Raw genomic sequence first — 15,437 nt, 5'->3', positions numbered from 1 at the left:
TGTGGCTTTGGAGCCTGTCCTGGAACTAGCTCTGTAGACCAGGCTGGTCTCAAACTCACAGAGATCCGCCTGCCTCTGCCGTCCGAGCAGCACTTGGGATTCTGAAGAGGAAGATTGACATTGGTTCCTGGTTCACAATGTAGCCTAGGCTGTCCCTTAAAATCATTATCTTCTTGCTTCAGCTTCTGAAGTTCTAGGATTACAAGAATGTTCCATCATGCCAAATTTAGAATCGGTGTTTTTATAACTTTCTAGTAAGTCTTAGTGAACTAGACTCTTGAGTGATGAACTGTGACTTTTACATTTCTTTCTAACAGTTTTTACTTCTCTAGCTATTTGTCCTACTTTATGGATCCAGGTTTCACAACACACTGTCTTTCCTTTATTCTGTGATTTCCACTTTTAAATGATTTCTTATGGGAAAATGTGGATTTAAATACTAGTCTTGGTAAGTAAAAGTGTTCTAAAACCACAAAAGCTATTAAAGAAGGATGGCCTCAAGCTGGGGAGTTGTTCAGTTGTAGAACATCTAACTAGCACGTGTATTTAATATCCAGCACAGTCAAAGACAGGTACATATGCCTGTAGTTATGATATTCAGGGAAGCTGAGACTGGTGGATTACTTGAGCACACAAGTTTAAATTTAACCCAGACAATGTAGTTGAGACGACAACTCAAAAAAAAAAAAAAGAAAGAAAGAAAGAAAGAAAGAAAGAGACATTAAGGCATTCCAAGATGTTCCCTGAGTCTTCTAGTAACTTTCTTAGTTTCTGTATTGTATGCTCTGTGATGCTTGCACAGGAGCAGAATGGACTAATGATGCAATGTTCCTTTACGTGATGTGTACAGTATACCTGTAAATACATTGACGTTGTTTATGAACCTAGGCTATATAATTTCCCAACTCGGGAAATATACTCAACCTTACTTTTTATTAATAAATACTGTGCCAATCGTTTACATTTTTTTTTTTTAGCAGATCTTGCCTCAAGTTTATTTGTAAAAACAGCATAAGGTCCTGAACATCTGCAAATACTGTATAGATATTCACACCAGTCCATCTGTCTTCACATTGGCAGACTGAGACCTTCCTTATGGGGCCTTCACAGGGGCCTGGGCACCTTTGGGAGCCTGAGCTGCAGCTGAGGCCTCTGCCTTGGTTTGAACCTTGGGCTTTGTTTTTTGGAGCCTACGACCCCTGGCCATGTAGCTTCTAATCTGCTTTTCAAGCTTGGGGTGAGCAATGAAAGCGTCTGCAGCTGGGGCCCTTTGGCCCCTTGGGTTTCACCACCTGGGGCTTCACCAGGGCCTTGATGGCCTCTGCACGTGCACTCATGGCCTTTGCATTATTTGCCTGCATCTTCTTCAGGCCTTTCTTGTTGTGTTTCTTGGCAAAGCGCATGTTCCTCAGGAACTTGGGGTCCACCCCCTTGAGAGATTCATATCTTTGTGGCCAGGGTTTCTTGATGCCATTTCTGTGCCATTTTTGGGACTTGTTGTGTGTGGTGTGGTTCTTGGATTTGGCCATGGCTGGATGGTAACCGGTGGCTCCCAAAACGCCTGTGACCAGAGAGGAGAGCAATCTTTTTCTTTTTAAATTAGAACTTCTGAACTAGCACATAAAGCATTAGTGCTTATATATACCACATTTAGTAATTCAGGTGCATACACAGATTTGGAATACTGTTCATATTACATTTTCTATTTCTGCATTGCATGGAGTGTGGGATTTTGTGGTGTAATATCAACCTTAAAGTTTAGAGGTTTCTTTTGGTGACAGGATTTAACTATGTAGTCCAGGCTGGCCTCAGCCTTTCTGTATATTCCATACTGACCTCAATCCTGCTGATCCTCCTGCTTTAGCCTCCAAAGGGCTGGGTTTACAGGCTAGCAGTGTCATGAAACCACCTCTTAAAACCCCAGGAATTTTTATTTAGATGATCCCACTTCAAATAATGTTATCTAATATTTGTGTGTTTGTGTGTGAGTGTGAGTGAACTTTTCCTGAGAGAAGTAAGCGTTTGCTCAGTCCAGTAGGATACCAACATCAGGACAGAATAATATTCTTACCTATAAGTATAGGTCTATCACATAGGCGAAATCCCCCACCAAAAAAAAAAAAAAAAAAAAAAGAAAGGAAAAAAGCCAGCCGTCACTAAAATGTTTCATTACAATGTGGTTGATGACTTCCTCATAAATCTCTCACCCTTCTTGAGTTAAGCTTGCTCCCTTCTTATTCTCAGCAGGTGTGCCCAACCACGGCCCATGCTTACTGTCACTGGCTGAGATACAGTCCAAGACAAAATAAAAACTACTTAAAATATCCCCTCCACTATTTTCTTTAACTCAATTGTGTGATTTTTCAGTGTGAATCTTGTAGATGATAACATCTTTTAACAATATTTGAAAGGTTTAACTAAATACCCTAAACCATGGGCAGCTAGAGAAGAATTACATACAACGGGGATAGATCGGCATGGCTGAAATCTCAGGTGAAGGTCTAATGACTCTTCCCAGCCCCTCCTTTCTTGATGAAACTTACAGGTCTGATCTCTTGAGACCCTTTTGCAGGTGATTACTGTGGTGATTAAGTTGGCTGTGCAAAAAGAAAAGTCCTAAGTATATGAGTGGTTTTAGGAAAGTTGCCTAACTTTAAAAAAATACTTCGGGGCCAGGCGGTGGTAGCGCACGCCTGTAATCCCAGCACTCAGGAGGCAGAGGCAGGCGGATCTCTGTGAGTTCGAGACCAGCCTGGTCTACAAAGGGAGTTCCAGGACAGGCTCCAAAACCACGGAGAAACCCTGTCTCGAAAAAACCAAAAAAAAAAAAAATACTTTGGGGCATTTTTATATGGGCTAAATGAAATGAGATAATGTAAAATATTTATCACCTTGCCTACAAATAGCAATAAATGGTAATCACATATTGGTTTGTTACTTTTTTCTGGCAAGAAATTTGTCATCCTTTGATAAATTAAAATTTTTGCATTGAAATCTCATCACTAGTGCTCATCTGTAGAAACCTTTTTTTTTTCCTTTCAACTCCTTTGTTTCTGATACTTTTAATCTTCCTCAAGCATGATGTTCTAAAACTATGCTATAATTGCTGGTATGTAAGTTGAATAAAGACTGGGTTCTTCCAAGGGATCTGTGTCATTTTCCCAGCACATTTATTAAGTAGCTCACAATCACCTGTAACTCCTTCTTTAGGAGATCCAGTGCCCTCTTAATTACTTCCTTGGGTACTGTAGTAATTGGAGCGGCGGGGCTGCGTCCCCAGCACCCCAGCCGCACCCCGGCCGCCTGGCTAGCTTATGCCCCGAAATAATTACACAGACACTGTATTCTTTTAAGCACTGCTTGGCCCATTTCTATCTAGCCTCTTTTAGGCTAACTCTCGCGCCTGGACTAGCCCATCTTTAATAATCTGCTGTAGCCCACAAGGTGGCTTACCAGGGAGATTCTAGCCTCCGTCCATCCTGGGTCGGAGCTTCATCGCGTGTGCCTCAGAGAGCAGAGCTCTTGCCTCTGCCCGCAAGAGTGGAGCATCGTGTCTCTCTGAGGCATCTGCCCCCGAGAGGAGAGCTGTCGAGTCTGACCTCACTTCCTCTTCCGCCCAGCATTCCGTTCCGTCCACTCCTCCCACCTATGCTTTAACCTATCAGGGCAAGCAGCTTCTTTATTTTATTTATTTATTTATTTATTTATTTATTTATTTATTTATTTATTTATTTATTTATTTATTGGTTTTTAGAGACAGGGTTTCTCTGTGGTTTTGGAGCCTGTCCTGGAACTAGCTCTTGTAGACCAGGCTGGTCTCGAACTCACAGAGATCCACCTGCCTCTGCCTCCTGAGTGCTGGGATTAAAGGCGTGCGCCACCACCGCCCGGCAAGCAGCTTCTTTATTTAATTAACCAATGACCTTCCTCCATCAGGGTACCTTAACACGCATGGCATTCAGATAAATAAAATTTTTTTAAATATTTATTTATTATGTATACAGTATTCTGTCTGTGTGTATGCCCGTAGACCAGAAAAGAGAACCAGATCTCATTACAGATGGTTGTGAGCCACCATGTGGTTGCTGGGAATTGAACTCAGCACCTTTGGAAGAGCAGGCAATGCTCTTAACCTCTGAGCCATCTCTCCAGCTCCCAATAAAATATTTTTTTAAAGATGACTAGCATACACCCATCATAAACAAACTAAAATATCTTGTAAAATATCTGGCTCTTGTTGAAAGACAATAGAGAAAACTTAGTTATAATTTAGAATAGAAATCCCTTTTCTTTGTGGCTCCAAAACAGTTTTCAAGAAACATCACAGAGTATTATAGATAAGTGGCAGGTTTAACTTTCTATATTTTTTGCCAAAGAGTTTGTTGGACATTAGGAAGCTGACGTAGAAGAATTGCTATGAGTTCAAACCCTGCCTTGGGCTGCAATATGAGATCCTAACTCAAAAGTGGAAATTTTTGTCAGACAGAATTTCACACTCATTCAGTGCTAATACAGTTTTACCTCAAAGGAAAAAAAAGAAAAGAAACACTTTAAGATCTAGCTTGCTTTTGTTACAAAAAAATTAAAACATGCAAAATTTAGCTTTTTAGTAATTATTTCTTAACCTGCTTCAGATTTAGAATATAAGTCTTTGACTATAAACCTATAGAATAGATGTTTTTTCCTGATCTGGCAAAAAGTACCATTGTACTTGTCATTTTTGAGTGAGTCACTTTGCACACACCCTGAGGTTGGCAAAACAAATATTCTGCTGTGTATTCTCAGCCAATGTACATTCATAGGATTCCTTGGAAAGAAAAAACTTATTTATGCTTCTAGGCCCTTTGACCTTTATTTGTAAATTCAACTAAATAAAAAGAAATGTCAGATCTAAATGAAATCTTTATTAAGGAAAAACTGAGGCTAGAGAGATCAGATAAGAGTACTTGTTGCTCTTCATAGAACATGGGTTCACGTCCCGCACCCACATGGTGATTCACAACCATCTGTAGCTCTTTTTCCAGAGGATTCATGGCCTCTAGTGATCTCTTCAGGCACACAGGTGCACAAACATAAATGCAGTCAAAACACCCATACACATAAAAAAGAAAAATAAAAGCTGTGGCCCACTGGGAGTTTGGGCTATGTGATTTTGTTTCTGAGATATTTAGTAACTTACTCAAATTCTCCCAGAAGGAAGAGCAGTCAGCATGACAAGCTTCATGAAATAATAAGAGTCTTTGGAAGGGATGGAGACCATGTGAGCTCTTTAAAACTGTTTATCATTAGATAAGCCTGGTGAAAGTGGGATGTGGCTGTACATAAGAGAATTGTTACTTCTGGCATGGCAGTGGAAGCTACCATTAACGCTATCACTAATCTTTCCCACTTCTGCCACTAGAACTTTTGGACGAGTGCATGGCATAAAGGCATGGCAGCAGGAGATTTAGCACCTGGTCACAGTGCCCAGTGTTCTGCCTGGTCCGATCCCACAGCCATTCAGTTCCAAAGAAACACACAGACTTAACAATTATAAACTGTTTGGCCAATGGCTCCCACGTATTTCTAGCTAGCTCTTACATCTTAAATTAGCACATTTCTATTAATCTATGTATCACCATGAGGCTGTGGCTTACCAGTAATGTTCTGGTGTCTTTCTCCTTTGCAGCTACATGGCATCTTCTTGACTTCACCTACTCTATATATTGCTGTTCAGATTTCCCACCTGACTTTACTCTGCTAAGCCATTGGCCAAACAGCTTTATTCATCAACCAATAAAAGCAATACATATACAGAAGGATATCCCACATCACCTTCCCCTTTTTGGTCTAATTAAAAAGAAAGGTTTTAACTTTAACATAGTAAAATTGCATATACAGAACAGTTATCAAGAAAGAATTATATTTACAATATTTAGTTACTTTATTTAGCAAAATTTAAAAAACATTCTATCATCTATTTTGTCTTTGTGAGTTTAAAGTTTCATATCTAATTTATCTTTTATCATAACTAAGGAAAACTACAACTATCCAATCTTCAACTCCATCAAAGACCCCAGAGGGATATAATGTTACCTATTTAAACAGGAAGTGCATTGTAAGCAGCTACATGGCGTCTCCTTGACTCCATCTATTCTCTCTCTCTCTCTCTCTCTCTCTCTCTCTCTGATTGGATTTCCCACCTGGCTTTACTCTGCTAAGCCATTGGCCAAAACAGCTTTATTCGTCAGCCTATAAAAGCAACACATATACAGAAGGACATCCCACATAAATCCTGCCAAGTTGACAATCAAGATTGACCATCACAATTTGTAGCCACAAGTTTAATTTTGTAGATTTGAATAAGAATGGCCCAATGAGTTCATACATTTGAATGCTTGATCACTAGGAGTGGTGGCACTCTTAGGAAGTGTGGCCTTGTTGGAAGAGTGTGTTGCTGGGGATGGACTATGAGGTTTCAAAAACACAAGCCACACCCAGTGGCTCTTTCTCTTCTTGCTGCCTGTGGAGCCAGATGTAGAACCTTCTATTTTTGTCCAGCACCATGTCTGTGTGCATGTCTGCTATGCTTCCTACCATGCTGATAATGGAGTAAAGAAACCTGAAACTCTAAGCCAGCCCCAATGAAATGTTTTCCTTTATAAAAGAGTTGCCTTCATAATGGAGTCTCATCATACCAATAGAACAATGGCTAAGACAATAACTCTACACTTTCTCATACTGCCTTAGTCTTCTGAGGTAAGCCCACTAGAGACAATCACATAGAAACTCTTAAAGCCTAAAAGAAAGTCCTTATTGCCAGCCTGCAGCTGCATGGGATACTTGCCCAAATCATGCAGCCCCAAGCCTTTGTCTTTTATGCATAAAAACTACATCCTTGTTATGACACTTCAGTTAGCAGGAAGCAGAACTACAGAAAAAAAAAAAGCAAGGTTAGTACATTTAGGGATTTTTCTAGAACTCTTCACTAGGTCTTTGATTAGGTTTTTGTTCCTGTTTTGGCAGGTATTGGGGCCTGCATGCTGGTTTTTAAGGTCAGAATGTTGCCTCTAACATAGCATTAGTTGTGTTAAGATCTGGGGGCCTGTTACATTAGCTCTATCTCAGAGGTTCTGATAAGTTGTGCTTTCATTTTCATTTGAATCTAGGTATTTTTGCATTTTCTCCCTGACTTATTCATTGGTCATTCATGATCGCTCAATCTCCATTACTATTCAGAGAGAAGAAAATAATCAGCTGTTAGCAGCAAACTGTGCATCAAACTATACACAGGAAATATACGTTACAATTGACTGAAGCCCACTGACATAACCAGTTAATTATCACAAGACAGGAAAATGACAAAACTGCATATAATGTGCTGTTAAAAAGTATCTAAGGTTAGTGTGATAAAGTAAGGTGGATGAAATAAATAAAGGAGGAAGGCAGGGAAAGGGAGAAATAGAAAATTAAATGGAGAAAGGAAAAAGAATAAAGAAAATGGAAGGAAAGAGAAAATAGTAAGAAATTGGAGAAAAATTTAAATGAAAAATAAAAAGACTTCCCAATAATGAAAAAACTCAAAAAATACAAGAAGTGGACTAAAAACATAAGAACATCTAAATTAGATTAAGATGCTATTACAGTGGGGTGGGAACAAAGGATACATGGCAGAATGGTGTAAGAGAAGGGAAAGAATAATGTTCAATTGATTTCTATGCATGAGGACTGGAGAGAGTCAGTTAAACTGTGGATTACTGTTTATAAGAAAGACTCCTATAGCTTATGCTGTTGGTGAGTCCCTTGGGCGAATGTGTGAGGTCTGGTGTGCTGTTTTAAGTGATAATTAATGTGGGATTTCCCTCTGTATGCTATGAATATGCTTTATTACTATTGGTTAATAAAGAAGCTGCTTTGGCCTATGGCAGTGAATGCAGGGAGAAAGAAGGTGGAGTCAGGCAGATGCCATGTAGCTGCCAAAGGAGAAGGGTGCCAACACCTTACCAGTAGGCCACAGACTTCTGGTGATACATAGATGAATAGAAATGAGTTAAGATGTAAGAGCTAGCTAGGAATACTACTAAGCCCATCGGCTAAACAGTGTTGTAATTAATGTAGTTTTTTGTGTGATCATTCGAGTCTGGGTGGCCAGGAAACAAAATCAATCTCTGAATACAGATAATTTTCCTCGTTTGAGCTCCAGCTGTCTCTGCTGGCCACAGTAGCATTATATTTTGTGGCAGGCTCTTTCTTCTTGATACTCTAGAGTTCAAACCTGGTTGAGATTCTTGGGGAGTATTTCTCTCAAGTAAAACAGGAGTGTGTGAAGCTGTCACAGCACTGAGAATTAAATAGATAAAGGGCATGTCTTCATAAAATCTCCTGATTATCATTCAGTCTGCCAGGTGGATGTCTCGGTAGCTGTTTAGTATACCAGTGGACCTTCAGCGTTCTCAAGCTCCTTGGAAGTGTTGGCAGATAGGTGGCTCAGAGGTCGATGAGCTATTGAACTCAGAATTATTTCAGTTGATGAGCCATTGAGAAAGAGAGACTCATTCTTTATGTACTTCCCTGCCTGGGTGAGTCTCCCAACTCCCTGCACCTTTCAACTTCTTAGCCTCTGTCTGTTTCCATTCTTTACAGCTGTTTTCCTGGGCCTGCCTTCACCCTGTGACCCAATTGCAGCTCAAGACTGTGGTTCCCTCTTCTCAGCTCAATAATAGGTTCCATCTCAAGGTGGCTCCTGGCCCTATTTTTGGAGTAGCATTTAAAGTAATGAAGTGGGATTTCAGTTTATATTGACTTTCCCACCAAAGGAATTTGTTGCTCATCAAAACTGACAACGGGATTTGAAGCTTATCAGGTCTTTGGACTTCTCCTGAAAATAGATGCCTCTTGCTTAGCCTATCATTTGCAGCCGCTTCTCCCATTCCCTGTCTGGGAGCTGTGGCACAGGTGCTGTGCTTGCCTACTCTTTTTAATTGATCATGTTGTTTTCTTAGCTTTTTTCAAATATCCATTTTCTTCCTTTATGGATTTCTAAAACATTTTCCTGTTTTTTTTATGTTTGGAATAAAATTCTTTCCTTTTTAACTCACTCCATCTGGTCAAACACCTCTTGGAAATTCAGGATTATTTCTATTGTTATTGTGTGTTTGCGTACATGAATGTTCATGTGCCATACACATGTGTGCTCATTAATATTTTACATATTTGGGTGCTCTGACATTAACTGCGTATACATTTAGGAATGTTATTTTATCTGCTGCATTAATGCCCTTATCATACAGTGGCCTTCCTTGTCTCTTTTTACTCTTGACTTAGTTGGTTTTGTAGTTTCTTTTGGATTCCGTTTGAGTGAAATATTTATTCCATCTCTTTACTTTGTATCTGTATGTGTCCTCAGAGGTGACCTGGATTTATGATAAGCCTGTAGATAGTTTTTCTATTTAATCATTCTGTATGTATTTGGGGTGAGGGTATTTGTTTACTTTTAATACTAAGGATTGAACCTGGGGCCTAGTACATGCTAGGTAACCACTATATCCCCAGACTGTTTAACTGGAGAATTTAACCTACTTTGATTCAAAGTAATTATGGAAAGGTATGGCCTTATCATAGCCATTTTGTAATGTGTTTTCTAGTTTTGCTGTTCCTTTTGTTGTTGTTGTTGGTTTGCTTTTTTGAGACAGGGTTTCCCTGTGTAGCTTTGGAGCCTGTCCTAGAACTTACTCTATAGACCATGCCACCTGCCTCTGCCTCCTGAGTGCTGGGATTAAAGGTGTGCACCACCACTGCCTAGCTCTTATAATCTTTTTTTAGTACTTTACTGTAGTATTGTTTGGCTCTAGTATTGTGGTTTGATTCTTTGCTTATTATTTTTGGTTTGTCTATTTTAGATTTTTGCCTTATGGTTTCTATGACACAGTATTTTATGGTTTTAATTAATTTTAAATTATAAGAACTTAACATGATCATAAAAATAAGAACAAAAGGGTACTGAAGAGATGATGGTTCAGCTATTAAGAACTCTGGCTGCTCTTCCAGAAATCCTGAGTTAAATTCCCAGCAACCACATGCTGCCTCACAATCACCTGTAGTGGGATCTGATGCTCTCTGCTAGCATAAAGGTATACTTGCAGCTAGAGCACTCATGTACATAAACTAAATAAATCTTTTTTAAAAGATAAGAACAAAACAAAAGAACAAGAACACTTGTTGTAATCTAGACAAGGGTAAGACCATGCTAAAGATATATGTAGTTTATGTACCACTCTTAGCAGTATTAGGACATCTGAATTTGTCTATGTAGTCTCACTAGGCAGCAAGCAAGCACGTTTGTGCGTGTGCCCAAGGAGGCTAGAATAGTGTGTCAGGTTCCCTAGGACTTGAGTTAATAGGCAGTTATGAGCCACATGATGTGGGTGCTGGAAACCAAACATCTGTAAGAGCAGCAAGCACTTTTAATTGCTGAGCCATCTCTCTAGCCAGCCCTCCATCATATATTTTCCAGTAGCTGGTTACAAGGTTACTATTTTTTTTCCTGTTTCATCTATCATGCTGTTAATGCCTTCTGTTTTAAATCTTTTGAGTGTATTTTTCAGTTCAAGGATTCTGTTTGATTTTTGTAAGAGTTTACTTCTACCTCTTTTAAGTTTCTGTTAAAGTATGGAAACATGTTTGTTTCATTTTCTTCAGTTTCATTGAGTTCCTTAAAACTGGTATTTCGTGTTCTCTGAGATCTCTGACACTTTGAAGTAAAATCCTGTTTTCTGGAAATAAATTCATAATTTGTGTCATGTGCCATTCTTTGGGTGTTGAGGTATCCTAATCATCCTAATACAGCATAGTTTGAGCCTGACTTTCTATGAACCTGTTGTCACTTTCATTTTGCTAGCACTTGATAGAGTGTAGGTCCACATTTGGTGGGAAACTCCTAACACCATATTGTCACCACTTTGGTTCTTGAGAACAGTATAAGCCTGGGTTTATCTCAGGTATACTGAGTATGTGTCATTTGGGAGGAGCCAAGGGAAAGTGTAGTCTGTAACTGCAAGCTTCTGCCTGGGGTCCCATAGGCCATTGCTGCCTCAAGTTTCTTTCTGGTGTCTGTTGTATGGCAGTGCAGGATCCAACCTTGTTTGGGGAAGAATCACTCTAGATAGATCTCTGATCCTTGGGCTCTTATGCCATACAAGTTGTCACCATTATTTGTAAACTGTGTAGTACTTTGAATCTATAGACTACTAAGACCTGCACATGACCTATGACCAAGGATTCAAACTGCCTGTTGCTGAAGTGGGCTCCTGGCCCAAGATAACTGCAGCTAGTCATAGGCGATATTATAGTAATAGAAACCCTCTGAACTTTATGCGTCTTCTCCCGGTACTGGCACTGTTGAGAAGCTCCATTCACAGGCAGACCATTAAGATCTGACTAGCCACCAAGTGGTGATGGTGTACATCTTTAATCCATGCACCCAGTAAGCAGAGCCAGGCAAATCTCTGTAAGTTTGGGGCCAGCCTAGTCTACAGAGTAAGCCAGGACAGCCAAGGCTACATAGATAAATCCTGTTTGGGAAAAAGAAAACATGAACAGCCTAGCACTAAGTTCCAACACATAGTCTTGTGCTTACTACCCTATCCTCATGAATAGAGCCTTATACCACACTGTGTTAAGATAGTGTTGATGGTCCTGTGCCATCTGACTGGTTCTAATCTGAGCCTTGCCTGGGTTTAACTCTTACGTGTAGAGGATTAACAATTTTGGGTGGTGCACTGAGGTTCATAGTTGGTGGTAATGATTGACATGTATGTCAGTACATACTTGTAGACCTGTCTGTGCACTTCGCCAGTTTAGAGCCTTATCAGTTAATACTGACTTGGCAATATGTTTCCTGAAGCTGGAGAGTGAATGGTGAAGAGACTGCCTTGGCCACCAAAGCTGGTTCATACCTGAGTCTCACAGCTGCAGGGAACTATGCTACTTTTAGCAGATCAGGTGTGCCCAGGATCCATTTCAAGGCTGAAACTGAAGTTTGTTCTACCCATGCACAAATATCTCCCTGTTGTTGGAGCCAGATTCAAGGCTCCATATGTGAACTTTAGCCTGCATATAGGACATTCAGTTTCTACAGGTGCTTGGTCTCACCTTGGGCCAGGTTAGAATGCTAGGACAAAACCCTTGGCTAGCTTTCCTATTCTGCTCCCTAGCAAGTGGGATCTCTTCCACCCTATACTGCCTGAGTTTAAAGGAGGTAGTCAGCCTCCTAGCCTAAGCGTAGTTGTAATGGATATTGGCCTGCTGGCAGAGGTCATGTGACTTTGTTCAACACTGGGTTTCATCACAGCAGGCCTTGTACCAAGTATCAAGGATATGACGTAGGCTTAATTTCATCTCTGTGCTCTAAGCAGGAGGCATCACTCTCCTTGCTGTGGAAGGGTAATACAAATAACTCTTTGCTTCCTGCCTTCAACATTTCTTTTTATTTTGTTGCTCTTAAAGCAGATACTATCTGTAGTTCCAGTATCCGGGAGGCTGAGGTCAGGAGAATTTTGAGAGGATAGCCTCAGCTATAATTAGATGTTTGTCTCAAAGCAAAAGGATGTAAAGTACAGGCTCTGTGATGTCTAACCAAACTTTTCTGTATTCTTCTGAAAACTGGTTTGTAAGTACTTAATCAGATGATTATGGGAGGTACTAAACGTAGTCTTGCTCTGCCTCATCTTTTAATTTTACCTTTGTGTAGTGTTTTTGAAGTCATAGTATACTTCATGCTTTGTTCTTTGACTCTTTATGTTTTGTAATTCCATATGACTTGAGGATTTGCTTTTTAACGTTATGAAGACTGCCACTGTTGTTTTAATAGAGGTAGTATTGAATCTGTAAATTGGTTTGGGTAGTCTGAACATTTTAATAATATTGATTTTCCAGTCTCTGAACACAGGATGTCTTTGCATTTCTATGTATCCTCTTCAGTGTTTAATGATTTTTGTTATGGGGGCAGTCTTTCTTTTTTTCGATTAAATATATTATTGGGTCCTTTTTCTTTCAGTTTCTGAGTTTGAAAAGCATTGTTAGGCAACTTTGTGTTAAAGACATTGTTAACCTACCTTCCAAGTGATTCGGAGAAAATTCTTTGTCATAGTATTTCATGGAACAAGAGCTTTGGAGTGTGCAAAGTCTGTTCTGACATTAGGATTTGTCCTGAGAGATTATCCTGGTTAAATTTTCTGGCATGTACTTGTTTTCTAAGTAAAAGAGAGACTGAGTAAATATCTAGGCTAATGAAAATTTGGGATGATTATTTGCCGAAATTCACCAGTTTTCCAAGGTGAAAGGTAAGAGCTGACACTCGATATCCTCTAGCCACACGTGTGACCTCACACTAGACACAGATATATCATGTGCACATAAAAAACAAATATTTACAAGAAATTAACTAATTGTAGAATTTATACAAATTATCTTTAGGCCAGATATTTAATAGAAAATAATTTTTTCCCAGACAATATATTCTGATCACAATTTTTCCTTCCCTTCTCCCAGATCCTCCTTACCTCCCCACCAATCCAACACCCATGCCTTCTTTCTCTTTAATGAAATAAAAAAAAGCAAGTAAATAAATAAGCCAGGATTTTTTAAAGGGAGGACACACAAAACATACATACAATAACAAAACCAGAAACTATAATATACAAGCAAGATTTTTTTTAAACTTCCCAAACAAAGCAATATGAAACCAAAGAAATCTACAAATATATCATTGAGTTCATTTTGTATTAGCCATCTACTGTTGGGTATGGGTTCTTTCCTTACATGTGGTTTATCTACCCAATAAGACTAATTTTTCCTTTGCAAGTGGCTATCCAAATGGATATAGCTTCTTATTAGGGATGGGAACTCATGTCCACTTCCCACTCTCAACACTGGGACCCCCATCTGACTTGAACCTGTGTGGAGGCCTTGTGCATACTACCATAGTCTCTGAGTTCTTATGTGTGTCAGTTCTGTTGTATCTAGAAGACACTGTTTCTGTGGTGTGATCCATCCCTGTGGGCTCTGATATAATCTTTCTGCCCCCTCTTCCATTTAGTTCTTAGAGCCCTGAGAGGATAGGTTTGATGAAGATATCTTATTAAGAATTTAGTGTTTCAGCCGGGCGATGGTGGCGCACGCCTTTAATCCCAGCACTCGGGAGGCAGAGGCAGGCGGATCTCTGTGAGTTCGAGACCAGCCTGGTCTACAGAGCTAGTTCCAGGACAGGCTCCAAAGCCACAGAGAAACCCTGTCTCGAAAAAACAAAAAAAAAAACAAAACAAAAAAAACTTAGTGTTTCATAATCTCTTTCTTCACATTGGCTAGTGTGAGCCTTCATAATAGTTCTCATCTACTGCAAAAGAAAGTGTCTCTGGTAATGATTGAGTGAGACACTGATCTATGAGTATAGCAAAAATGTTATTAGGAGTCATTTTATTGCTTTGTTATTGTAGCAGAATAATAGTATTTGGTTTTTCTCTAGGCCCATGTTCCCTAGTGTCAGGTTCTTAGTCATCTGAACAGTGTCAGGCATAGGTTCCATCTCGTAGAGCAGGTCTTAAATCCAGTCAAATAATGGTTGGTTACTCCCACAGCATTTGTGCCACTATTTCACCAGCATATCATGCATTCAGGTCACTATTGTAGATTCAGGGGTAGTAGCTGGCTTGATGTTTAGCTTTCTCCTCTGGTAGCGTGTAGAGTACCTTCCAGTATCATGAATCCTAGTCAGCAGGGGTTAAGGCTCTAGTGAGGCACCAGCACAACTTCTCCATGTTCAATGAGATATATAAATATTATCTTCAGCAACCTGACCATTAGTTTGTGGAATGGAACCAATATCCCTGGCAATCACATGAGTTGTTTAGGGGTTTCATGGGGCCCCTTTAGCCAACAACTCATGCAATTAGATGTAACCCATTCCTGGCACTGCAAGTTTCATTTGGTGGTAAAAGATGTCTAGTTGGAGCCAGGCGGTGGTGGCACACCACCCAGCACTTGGGAAGCAGAGGCAGAAGGATCTCAGTGAGTTCAAAAAAAGATGTCTAGTTGGGACAATGGCTTCACCATTGTTTGGTGACTCCCTTTAGTTTCCTTTTGTAGATGTATATATTTTAAGAAACTTCTCCATTAGTAGGTTTCCATATGATCTCCCAACTGGCTATTTCTGACTGAGTTTTTCAAGTATTGGTTAATGTTCTGAATATCTATACAAGCCTAGTAGAACTGAGAGATGGCTGAATAGATTTCTGAATAGAAAGCAGCATGTTTTGTAGCACAACATTGTATGCTAAAAAAGAAGGGCAAGTCCCAACTGTTAATGAGAAATGTATGTTCAAAATAGCTACTAATGGCCGGGCGGTGGTGGCACACGCCTTTAATCCCAGCACTTGGGAGGCAGAGGCAGGCGGATCTCTGGG

General features: G+C 39.9%; 1 protein-coding gene and 1 pseudogene across 11 annotated transcripts in view; one reads left to right on the top strand and one right to left on the bottom strand.

The window, feature by feature from the left end:
* The window catches only part of Rapgef6 (Rap guanine nucleotide exchange factor 6), a 174,236-nt gene that overhangs the window by 2,875 nt on the left and 155,924 nt on the right, over nt 1-15,437 (top strand). The gene's annotated exons all lie outside the window — the stretch shown is intronic.
* Nucleotides 1,160-1,529, bottom strand: LOC113456307 (annotated as a pseudogene).

This window comes from Microtus ochrogaster, chromosome 7 (assembly GCF_000317375.1).
Source record: "Microtus ochrogaster isolate Prairie Vole_2 chromosome 7, MicOch1.0, whole genome shotgun sequence".
NCBI lineage: Eukaryota > Metazoa > Chordata > Mammalia > Rodentia > Cricetidae > Microtus > Microtus ochrogaster.
The sequence above is the reverse complement of the archived record's forward strand: the minus strand, read 5'-3'. Positions and strand labels throughout refer to the sequence as shown.